The sequence below is a fragment of the Emys orbicularis genome, chromosome 8, assembly GCF_028017835.1.
Source record: "Emys orbicularis isolate rEmyOrb1 chromosome 8, rEmyOrb1.hap1, whole genome shotgun sequence".
In the NCBI taxonomy this organism is placed as follows: domain Eukaryota; kingdom Metazoa; phylum Chordata; order Testudines; family Emydidae; genus Emys; species Emys orbicularis.
Window position 1 is genome coordinate 59,310,655 of NC_088690.1, and position 10,394 is coordinate 59,321,048.

Below are 10,394 nucleotides of genomic sequence, written 5' to 3' on the forward strand. Positions count from 1 at the left end.
AATTTCACATTTGAGTTCCTTCAAACCTCTTGGGTGAATACCATCAGGTCCTGGAGACTTATTACTGTTTAGTTTATCAATTTGTTCCAAAACCTCCTCTAATGACACCTCAATTTGGGACAGTTCCTCAGATCTGTCACCCAAAAAGGCTCAGTTTTGGGAATCTCCCTCACATCCTCAACAATGAAGACTGATGCAAAGAATTCATTTAGTTTCACTGCAATGGCCTTATCATCTTTGAATGCTCCTTTAACATCTCGATTGTCCAATGGCCCCACTGGTTGTTTAGCAGGCTTTCTGCTTCTGGTGTATTTAAAACAATTTTTGCTATTACTTTTGGAGTCTTTGGCTAGCTGTTATTCAAATTCTTTTTTGGTCTTTCTAATTATATTTTTAAACTTAATTTGCCAGAGTTTATGCACTTTTCTATTTTCCTCATTAGGATTTATCTTCCAGTTTTTAAAGGATGCCTTTTTGCCTCTCACTGCTTCTTTTACTTTGTTGTTAAACCACGGTGGCTCCTTTTTGGTTCTCTTACTATGTTTTTTAAATTGGGCTATACATAGGGTGACCAGACGTCCCGATATTATCGGGACAATCCCGATTTTAGGGGACTTGTCCCGTGTCCCGACCTTACATTGGTCGGGACATCTGATCACCCTATATGAGGGGGACCGCGGCAAGCTGGCGCCACTCACCTTTCCTCCCTGGGCCCTGGGGCAGCACGCAACTGAGCTCTCGGCGCGGCGGTGCCAGCCCACAGGGCCCACCGCCCGGCCGGCAGGAGCCTGCAGAGCACAGCCCTGCCCCTGCCCCGGGCACACAGAGAGGCAGCGAGGAGGTCTCACTCCCCTGCGTGCTGCAGCGGGGCAGGGCTTATAGACTCCGACAGCAGGCAGTGGTCGCCGGGCAGAGAGGCCCGCCCCCCGCTCGACCCGACCCTAGGAAGGGGCCAGAGGGACTGGGAGGGACCTGCCTGCTGGATGCTTCCTGAGAGCCGCTCCAGGTAAGCACTGCTGGGCTCACCTGGCCCCCTGGCAGGTCCTTCTGGGCGGGCTCTCCTCAGCCCTACCCTGACCCTGTTCCCTCAGCCTCCCCCGCAGTCCCCCCTGTGCCCCCACCCTCAATCCACTGCCCTCAGCCCCCCTGACCCTGTTCCCTCTGCCTCCCCCACAGTCCCTCCCCTCCCCCCGATCATCTCACCCGACTCACTGCCCTCAGCCCCCACCCTGACCCTGTTCCCTCAGCCTCCCCCACAGTGTCCCACCTGTGCCCCTCACCCTCAATCCACTGCCCTCAGCCCCCCTGACCCTGTTCCCTCTGCCTCCGCCACAGCCCCTCCCTTCCCCCCCCTCCCCCCATCATCTCACCCTGCATGGATGTGGGAATCCGGGATACCAGGCTGTCGTTAGCCCCTGGGGCAAAAGATCAGCCGAGGTTTCCAAAGGAAAGTTTGCAGCCTTTGCTCAGACTCAAACATTTTCACTTAAAAAAATAAATAAATAAATACCCAAACCCATCCTGACACCCATCTGCTCTGTCCAGATTTGCTGTTATCCCTGTTGAGGCCAAAGTGGTTTGAAAAATTAAAAATCCTTGACACCATTGTGTTGCTTCCCCCTGTGTTGCTCGTTAATCTGATGGACCTGCCGATAATGAATAAAGATGAATGCCCTGGGAGCAATGTGTCAGGCAGACAGTTTGTCAAGTAGGAAAGTGAATGCTGAAGCCCTCACAAAATGCAGAGGCTTTTCTTAACCTGAGAACTGAAAAAGAGCCAGATACCCTGCATGGGTTTGAAAGTGACAAGAGCCTAGTGACTGACCAGAGCAGCGCCAGGTTTGAAGTGACAAGGAGGGTCTGTGTCATGAAGTCTGCATTTCCACTGAGGACTCTTCTATGGCCAGGGTAGCGCTGGTGCAGGTCTGCCGCCCGGCACAGCAATGCTGCGAGGTGCCAGTGTAGACCCGACCCACTGCCCTCAGCCCCCACCCTAACCCTGTTCCGTCAGCCTCCCCCGCAGCCCCCCCGTACCTCCCACCCCGAACCCACTGCCCTCAGTCCCTGCCCCCGTTCCAACAGCCTCCCCCACAGTCCCCCTGCTCCCCCCAACCCACTGCCCTCAGCCTTGCCCTACCCCAAATCTCTTCTTCAGCCTATCCTGTCATCCCACCCCCATCGCTCCCCCTGCTGTCCCACCCCCTCAGCTTCCCCCCATTCCAGTCCTGCTCCCCTCTGTCTCATCCCCTCCAGACCCTGTCCCTCTCCCCAAACCCCCGACCCTGCCCAGCCCCATTGTCTCCCCCCCCGCCCCGCTCTACACAGCTCTCTCTACCCTGTCCCATTCATGCTCCCCTCAGCCTCTACCCTACTCCCCCCATCCCAGTCCTGTCCCATTCCCCTCAGCCCCCTCCCCCGACTCCCCCAGTCCCAGTCCTGTCCCCCTCAGTTCCTCCACCCTGCTTCCCCTGGTCCATCCCCACACACCCACCGACTTCCTCGTCCTCCCTCCCCCTAATCCCACTGCCTGGACCCACCCCCGTTCCACTCAGGACATGCAGGAAAAAGAAGCAATGGGCTTAAATTGTAGCAAGGGAGATTTAGGTTAGACATTAGGAAAAACTTCCTAACTGTAAAGGTAGTTAAGCACTGGACAAATTACCTAGAGAGGTTATGGAATAGCAGTCATTGGAGTTTTTTAAGAGGTTGGACAAACGCCTGTCAAGGATGGTCTAGTGTTGTTGTTACTCAGTCCTGCCTCAGTGCAGGGGTTTGACTAGATGACCTGTTGATGTCGCTTCCAGTCCTACATTTCTGTGATTCACACTGAATTGCCTTGTGCCATTGTCTAGTAGTAGTGGCACACAGTTCTCTGACATGCAGGTTTATAAAATTGTAGTTAATATACAGTTTAGCGCATAGCAGTTTTAAAGCTCTGCATGTTCAGACCAACTGAGCTGAAAATTGTGATCTGTAGTATTCAAAACTATTAAGATGTGGGCTGAAATAAAATCAGCATGAATTGCTCAACAATATCAATGGAATCAGCATTGCGCTGCTATATATTGTAAAACATTGCAGTGAAATCTTGCAAGTATTACATAGCACGCCGCCTTGCCCAAGTGGTAACTAAGCATAACATCTTCCTGTTTCAACATTCTTAACTTGTATCCCATAGCTCCTAGAAGTTGTTTTTTTTTCAAACACTGAATACTGCTAAATTATGAGTTTTAACGGGTTTTTTTTTTCTTTTAAACCACAGCACTGAATGTTATTCTAAAATTGTTTTCCAAATATTCTTAAACTCCCAGTTTATCTCCCGCTGATGTTCATTGTGAAAAGTATTGAAGGTCTATAATATTTGGCACTTTTGTAATTCACTGTCCAACATGTGTTTTGTGCCCTCCTCTGGTGGATTTTTAGAGGATAACTGTATAGCTACCAGCTAAGGGAGTTATATCTCGAACTCAAGTAGTAGAAGCTCATGCTTTCAAGTCTGGATGGCTCGGGTTCAATCTTTGGTGACTAGCTATGATGGAGGTTGCTACACTTATAATCCCTTTAATCAGAGGTTCTGAATATGCTTTGTTGTAGGCAGAGCTAGCCTATAGTTTAGCAACCGAAAATTTAGAATGGGAAGTGTTGAAATATTGGGAAGCCTTATAATTTTGCCAGTCTGGAACGAACATCCCATCTGAGGCATGGGGCGGGGAGAGAGGAGAGTGAGACAGGACCAGGAAACTGGGACAAGGAATCCAGAGCGGTAGTGGGGGGCAGTTGAAATCAGATGAGGAGCTGGGGCGGGTTAGACAGCAATAGGATAGACATAGACTGGAGGGGATGGGGAAGAAGGGTCTTTGACTACTAGAGACCACTCCATTCAGGAGCCTGGAATAGACCCAGGATTCCTGAGTTTCACAGTTCCTCTTCTGTCAGCAGATATCTGTGAAACCCGGTGGCAAAAAAAGTATCTCATCCCCCTATAGAGCTGATCTATCACATATAGGATGACAACCTACTGCCTCTGCCATCACTTACTCCATTAGCTCATGTGGCAGAAGTCTGTGCAGTGGATCTAAAGGTTCATCGGCAGGGTTGGAGCCATGCGAGTTTCACGATGATTCCACATGACAGAATTTCTGGGGCAGTTCAGTTTTGATTTTTACAAAAAAACTTGGGGAAATGCATACAGAAATAGGGTGACCAGATGCCTAAATAGGGGAATCTCAAGCAGGAGTAGAGAGGTTATTTTATCTCTGTATTTGGCACTGGTGCAACCACTGCTGGAATACTGTGTCCAGTTCTGGTGTGCACAATTTAAGAAGGATATTGATAAATTGGAGAGTGTTCAGAGAAGAATCACAAGACTGATTAAAGGATTATAAAACATGCCTTATAGTGATCGACTCAAGGACCTCAATCTATTTAGCTTAACAAAAAGAAGGTTAAGAAGTGACTTGGTTATAGACTGTAAGTATCTACATGGGGAACAAATAGTTAATAATGGGCACTTCAGTCTAGCAGAGAATGGTAGAGCATGAGCCAATGGTTGGAAGTTGCAGCTAGACAAATTCAGACTGGATATAAGGCATACCTTTTCAATGGTGAGAGTAATTAACGATTAACAATATACTAAGGGTCATGGTGTTTTTCTAAAAGCTTTTTCTAAAAGCTATCCTCTAGGAATTATTTTGGGAAAGTTCTATGTCTGTGCTATACAAGCAGTGAGACCAGGTGATCACCGGATCCCTTCTGGCTTTATAATCTCAGAACTAGGTACATCAATTCACATGCAAAATTCTCATTGAATTCAATAGGTGTCCTTGCCCTGTGGCTTGTGGTGCGGGCTGCAGCAGGGGCCGTACAACCCCTCTCGCAGCTTCCTAGGGCCCCCTCTCGCAGCTTCCTAGGGCCCCCTCTCATGGCTCTGTGCACCTGTGTCTGTCATTGTCATCCTCTCCCCTCCCGCTGCCCCGCTCGCCCAATGTGTCCTGATATTTTACTCTTGCGATCTGGTCACCCTAGCTATACATTTAAGTTGAGCCTCTATTATAGTGTCTTTAAAAAGTTTGCACACAGCTTGCAGGGATTTTACTTTTGGTACTGTACCTTTTAATTTCTGTTTCACTAACCTCATTTTTGTGTAGTTCTCCTTTCTGAAATTAAATGCTACAGTGTTGTGCCGCTGTGGAGTTTTCCCCGCCACAGGGATTTTAAATTTAATTATATTATGGTCACTATTACCAAGCGGTCCAGCTATATTCACCTCTTGGACCTGATCCTGTGCTCCACTTAGGATTAAATCAAGAATTGCCTCTCCTCTTGTGGGTTCCAGGACTAGCTGCTCCAAGAAACAGTCATTTAAGGTGTCAAGAAACTATCTCAGCATCCCTTTCTGAGGTGATATGTACCCAGTCAATATGGGGATAGTTGAAATCTCCCATTATTATTATTGAGTTTTTTATTTTAAAAAACAACTCTCTAGTCTCCCTGAGCATTTCAGAGTCATTAACACCATCCTGGTCAGGTGATCTGTAATATAACCCTACTGCTATATTCTTATTTTTCAGGCATGGAATTACTATCCATAGATATTCTATAGTACAATTTAGTTCATTTAAGATTTTTACTTCATTTGATTCTACGCTTTCTTTCACATATAGTGCCACTCCCCCACCAGCACGACCTGTTCTGTCCTTCCGATATATTTTGTACCCTGGTATTACTGTATCCCATTGATTATCCCAATTCCACCAGGTTTCTGTGATGACTGTTATATCAATATTCTCATTTAATACTAGACACTCTAGTTCACCCATCTTACTATTTAGACTTCTAGCATTGGTATATAAGCATTTTAAAAACTTGTCATTTTTTTTGGCTGTCCCCTATTGCATGACGTAATTGAATGGGACTTTTTTTCATTTGACTGTTTCTCATCAGACCCTCCCTGTATTTTATCATTTTCCATCCTCTCCTCCTTATTAGGACATAGGGAATCTCCATTTATAGATCCTCCCCTAAGGGATGTCCAAACCACATGCTCCTCCGCACCTGTCGGCTTTCCCCCAGCCCTTAGTTTAAAAACTGTTCTACGACATGGCACGTTAAACACCAACATTTTGCCAAAAACCCTCTCCCTCACCCCCCATGGCTGAACATAAAGATGGTGGCCTGCACGTACTGAGGGTGTACAATACTGCTATAGGCTATGGTGATGTATGCATTACCAACCATTCTTGATAGATTAGATGGCACCTCGCAAACTGAGTGCTCAAATGGCACCTACATCATAACCCCCCCCATCTCACACACACACACACACTCTCTCTCGCTCTCTCGCTCTCTCTTCATAATCTGGTCCCAGGAAAGCACCACTCCTTTTAGCACAGCTTAAAAAACCCAGGTTGGCAGGAGTCCCATGCCCAGGGGAGCCTGCCTGCAGTTTACATTGTCCTTCTAAAGGAAAATGATTGCGTAGCAAGTACCTCACCCGGTGCTTGGGTTTCATACAAAGGCTTTCCACAGGTATATCCATTTCAAGCAGATTTACAAAACCTCAGCTAGGCATTTCAAAAGGAGGCAGAGTTCCTGTCAACTTCTCAGACTTTCCACCTTTAGAGACAGCTTTTCATACCAACTACTTACTATGTTGTAGGTGTTCTGCTACCGTGTATTTCATCAAGAAAATATTTATAATTAATTAGCAAGGATGTTCATAATTAACTGACCAGTAATGTAGATTAAATGAGAAATGGTCCTGGAGAAGTCCAATTCCAATCGTCCAGAATTCTAACACTTGGTGGATTCAAATCTGTGATCTTGGTTCATACATGCATATCTGTTTAAAACAGACTGATGCAAACAATATGAAATAATTTGATTCACTGGAAAATTCCAGCCACAAATGATCTGTTTAGTAACCTTTACTTGTCTGTGTGTCAGTGGTTATACTTTCACGGTGAAAAGGGGGAAGGGAAGGAATGTCCATACAAGGAGAACTAATCTCTCTCTTTCATCCATAAAGTGTTACTTATCTCCTTCCTATTTCAAGTATGATGGTTTCAAGTTCACAGTCTAAGTTAACCAAGCAGTCACGTGTTCTTCACTTGTGCTTTATCAATGCAGTCATGAGAAACACTTTTAAAAAGCTGTACAACTCCACTGAGCTGGATTGTTCAAATTTTGCTTAAGTAGCCTCTGGGACTCTGAGTACAGCCCTGAGTGAAAAGAACTTATACTGATTCAGGTTACAATATATAAAGGGTTACAATGTTAACCCACTACCCATCTTTGCCCCATGTACATTAGGGAAATTTTGTAATTTCCACCATTGTTAGCGCCCACTCAGTCCCACAGATGTTAGCAACCAGGTTTCTGTCGCAATAGATTTTAACACCTTCCCACTAGTTAGACATACTGAGGCTTCCACTGTTGCTAACACTGGTGGAGATTAACCAGTGGGAAAAATTCTCTATGATCAACAAAGCGTCTACATGAAATTAAGTATCAGAGGGGTAGCCATGTTAGTCTGGATCTGTAAAAAGCAACAGAGAGTCCTGTGGCACCTTTAAGACTAACAGATGTATTGGAGCATAAGCTTTCGTGGGTGAATACCCACTTCGTCAGACGCATGTAATGGAAATTTCCAGAGGCAGGTATAAATATGCAGGCAAGAATCAGTCTGGAGATAACGAGGTTAGTTCAATCAGGGAGGGTGAGGTCCTCTGCTAGCAGTTGAGGTGTGAACACCAAGGGAGGAGAAACTGCTTTTGTAGTTGGCTAGCCAATCACTAGCCTTCACTGTCGGCTAGTCTTCACTCTCCTCCCTTGGTGTTCACACCTCAACTGCTAGCAGAGGACCTCACCCTCCCTGATTGAACTAACCTTGTTATCTCCAGGCTGATTCTTGAAGGATTGGATCTTCTCAGACTCCTGAAATTTAAACTAGTGAATGATAGTTCCCTCTTCCCCACTGGTGGGAGAACTTCAAGGTTCCACAAGGACTCCTCGTTGTTTTTTTAAAAACCAAGTGCATCCAAGCAGCACTCTGTGCCAATGCTTCAGTACATTCCTAGCAGATGGCAATAGAAGCAAATGAATGTTCTCTAGTAGGGTTGCTTACCAGTCCTCCCTTCAATCCCTTTTACATTTTTCCTTCATCAGTACATCAAACGAAGTAGAAAATGAGAAAATTCCCCCTCTTACCTACCTTCCCCATCTTTTTTAAAGAGAAGTGGGTGTGACGTTGCACTCCATATATTTTATGAAAATACGTTTATAAGTGTGAATATGATATAACTGGAATATGCTTCATGCAAAAGGTCTCTTGTCAGGTATCATTACAAAGTTTATAATCTACTGAGTGTGTTCATCCTATTTGTATGAATGTATCATTCTTGTATCTAAAACTAGAAATATGAAGTATTACTCTGAGGTCCTACTGTAATTATGCAAAGTGTCGGCCATTAATGGTGGCTTAGGATCTCGATGGCTCCCATTAACTAGAACATTTGGTTGTAAATGACAGTTTACTTGTAAGCCTTCCTGTGTTTCTGTGAGTCAGGCTGGAAGTAATGAAGGCTTGGGGGTCTCACAGGGCATGTGACCATGTCACCTGGTCCTGGAATCCATCTTAAACCTGGTGCTTTTCCATTTAGAATGAGGGGTGGGGACCCAGAGAGACAAAAGATTCCTCCCTTGTGCCAAAACTATAAATGGGGTGGAACAGAATAAAGTGGGCTGCAGTCATGAGAAAACCCCTAGTTACCACCTGAGCTGGAATTAACAAGAACTGTACCAGGGGAAAGGATTGGGCCCAGAGTAGGAAGGAGTCTAGTCTGTGAAAGAAGCTTATTGGAACATCTCTGAGGATGAGATATTATCTGTAATCAGTTTCTTAATGTATTAGGCTTAGACTTGCGTGTTTTGTTTTATTTTGCTTGGTAACTTACTTTGTTCTGTCTGTTATTTCTTGAAACCACTTAAATCCTACTTTTATACTTAATAAAATCACTTTTGTTTATTAACAAACCCAGAGTAAGTGATTAATACCTGGGGGAGCAAACAGCTGTGCATATCTCTCTATCAGTGTTATAGAGGGCGGACAATTTATAAGTTTACCCTGTATAAGCTTTATACAGAGTAAAACGGATTTATTTGGGGTTTGGATCTCATTGGGAACTGAGTGTCTGGGTGCTGGAGATAAGTGACTTGCTGAGCAGTTTTTTGTTAAAGTCTGCAGCTTTGGGGGCGTGGACCAGACCAAGGTCTGTGTTACAGCAGACTAGCATGTCTGTCTCAACAAGGCAGGGTTCTGGAGTCCTAAGCTGGCAGTGGAAAACGGGCTCATAGGTAATTTCAGCACAACAGGTGACAGTCCCAAGGGGGTCTCTGTGACCGAACTCATCACAGTGGGAATGTCATGCCCTCCTCTACATGAGCTGTTTCCACAATTTATGCACTTTTCTTCATTGATCCAAGTTGTTACATTGCTTCATCAATTACCTAATTTCCTGTTTCTCACAGAATATTTTGCAATCTTGACTCATTAATTCTACTGAGAGCATTGCCTCACTTATTTCCTAATTGCTATAGTTTCTCAGTGATCCTGTCTGTAACACTACATCATCGTTACCATTATTTCACATAGGACAATGTTACTTTACACTTGTTACCTGTTTTGATGTTGCATTTGTAACAAACAAACAAAAATGTAAAGACTTTTTAAAAGGGCACTAAGATTAGCCATGTAATGGAAAGCTGGTTACAACCCTAGCTGCCATCTTTATTACACATTATACAAAGAGGCTGCCATCTTTGTATAATGAGGAAAATGGTTTGAATGGAAAGCTGAAGCTAAACCTCAATGAAGGCAATTGCTGGCTTAAAAAAAAGCCTAGTAGAGAAGTGACAGCACAAGAATGCACATCATCTCAACCTAACCCCAAGATCCTAAAACTGTACTTTGTAGTGAAGAACTAAGGCTAGTTCCAGCAAGTACCAGATCATTTAGAATTATTGACTTGTCTTCACAAATCTTATTTATTTTTTAACCCTTTGGTTCCAGGTTTCACAGTTCCTCCTATAGTAGTGCCAAGTTTCTGCATGTGGGACCAGCATTATCTTTGCTCCTCTGTACTGTAAGGTTAGGTCTACAGTTCACAAAATAATTGACAGCAGATTCAGATCAGGAAATTCCTTTTTAAGAACAGACAGAAGCAGCAGGAGGAATTAAACTCAGGATTCCAAAAATAATCTAAAGTAGCAACTCCACTGGTTTTGCTAGCAGAGGGGACAATTATGCATATACAAGCCCTCAACTGTCCGCAGAGGGCAGCAGTATCCTGAAAACAAACACCACATCACACATTGCATTTGAACTCAATTCACCT